We start from the raw sequence: 1855 nt of genomic DNA on the forward strand, positions 1-1855 counted from the left end.
GCGCTCATTCGACCCAGTTTTGATCGTTTAGGTGGCTGGCCACCAAGGCTAGTTTTAGTTTTAGTTTTAGTAAGAGTTTTAGGGCTCTTGCAACACAATAAGGTCATGTAAGTGCCGAAGATTATATGTTTTACAAGAGATAAGCCTATACTTTTTAGAGGTGTGTGTGTGTGTGAGAGAGAGTTATGTATGTGAGTGTGTATGTAGAGAGTTAATCCGCCACCTCTCACCACCGTTACCCGCACGTCATGAGGCTCCCTGAGCTGACCGGTTAAAACAACAGCTGCGCGTTAATCCCACACACCCCACGACGTCCCCCTCACCGCACGCCGGACCGCGGGCAGTACGTAAGCAGACGACCCGTCTCCGTGTTCGCGCCAGCGGGAAGGCAGCAGCGAGTGACAGGATTTCTCTCTCCCTCCGTTCGCTGAAGAGTTCTCGTGAACTTGTCAGTAAGTTGTTAGCGCGGCGGCCGAGGCTGTTCGACTTTGTGGCTTCCGCTCAAGGACCGCGCTGTTCTATTTATAACCGGCTCTCGTCTGCCCCGCGCTCAGTCGCGGCATTGTGGGTAGGCGGGTGTTCAGGAAGTGCTTCACGGAACTCTTGTGTGTGTAGTTGAGTTGATTCTGTGGTGTGGAGGTTTTTTTTGTTGTTTTGGTGGGGTTTTTTGGTAAGTGTTTTACGGCGCTCGCGACTGCATAATAAGGTGATATGAGCACGGGACACATTATACTTTTTCAGTTGGTAGGAAATTTTGAATTTTGCCCTGCTAGCGACCGAAGCATACTCTTATTGATTTTAGACCACGAAGGGATCTTTAACATGCGCAACTTGCACACGGGACCTCCGAGATTTTCCGCTGTTAGCCTAGGCGTAGATCTGTTCAACAAGAAGATCAGGGGTGTGGCTGAAAGACAGCAGTAAAAGGAAGCTAAGGAGTAGCAGTAGAAAGGCTGCAGATAGAGTGAGGATCCCAGAGGATGGGAGGGGCCAAAGGAGGTGAGGGGATGGGGGTAGAAAGTGGAGACGAAAGCAGACGACAGAACATTGTTAGAGAACAGCAGGAAAGGAGGTGAAAGAAAACAATTTTAGAAAAGGAATTTTTTTCCGCTGGATTCGAACCCGGGACCTTTGAAAGAGAGGTGAACACCTTAACATCTGGGCCACGAGAGCCCCCCGGTTTGGCGTGGATGTTGTGTTGTTGAGTTGGTGGCGTGGCGTGGCGTGGATGTTGTGTTGTTGAGTTGGTGGCGTGGCGTGATGTGGCGTGGTGTGGCGTGGGTGTTGTGTTGTTGAGTTGGTGGCGTGGCGTGATGTGGCGTGGTGTGGCGTGGATGTTGTGTTGTTGAGTTGGTGGCGTGGTGTGGTGTGGCGTGATGTGGCGTGGATGTTGTGTTGTTGAGTTGGTGGCGTGACGTGATGTGGCGTGGTGTGGCGTGGATGTTGTGTTGTTGAGTTGGTGGCGTGGTGTGGTGTGGCGTGGATGTTGTGTTGTTGAGTTGGTGGCGTGGTGTGGTGTGGCGTGATGTGGCGTGGATGTTGTGTTGTTGAGTTGGTGGCGTGATGTGGCGTGGATGTTGTGTTGTTGAGTTGGTGGCGTGACGTGATGTGGCGTGGTGTGGCGTGGATGTTGTGTTGTTGAGTTGGTGGCGTGGTGTGGCGTGGAAGTTGTGTTGTTGAGTTGGTGGCGTCATATGGCGTGGATGTTGTGTTGTTGAGTTGGTGACGTGACGTGGCGTGGATGTTGTGTTGTTGAGTTGGTGGCGTGATGTGGCGTGGATGTTGTGTTGTTGAGTTGGTGACGTGACGTGGCGTGGATGTTGTGTTGTTGAGTTGGTGGCGTGATGTGGCGTGG

At 52.0% G+C, this 1855-nt stretch overlaps 1 protein-coding gene across 1 annotated transcript in view; it reads left to right on the plus strand.

The window, feature by feature from the left end:
• The first annotated feature begins 227 nt into the window (after positions 1-227).
• LOC101861558 (bromodomain-containing protein DDB_G0270170) overlaps positions 228-1855 on the plus strand; it is a 27318-nt gene continuing 25690 nt past the window's right edge. Inside the window, exon 1 of the mRNA XM_005113066.3 lies at positions 228-670. The gene's annotated coding sequence lies outside the window, so the exon portion shown is untranslated. The remainder of the gene's footprint in view (positions 671-1855) is intronic.

Source organism: Aplysia californica, unplaced genomic scaffold (assembly GCF_000002075.1).
Source record: "Aplysia californica isolate F4 #8 unplaced genomic scaffold, AplCal3.0 scaffold01586, whole genome shotgun sequence".
Lineage (NCBI taxonomy): Eukaryota > Metazoa > Mollusca > Gastropoda > Aplysiida > Aplysiidae > Aplysia > Aplysia californica.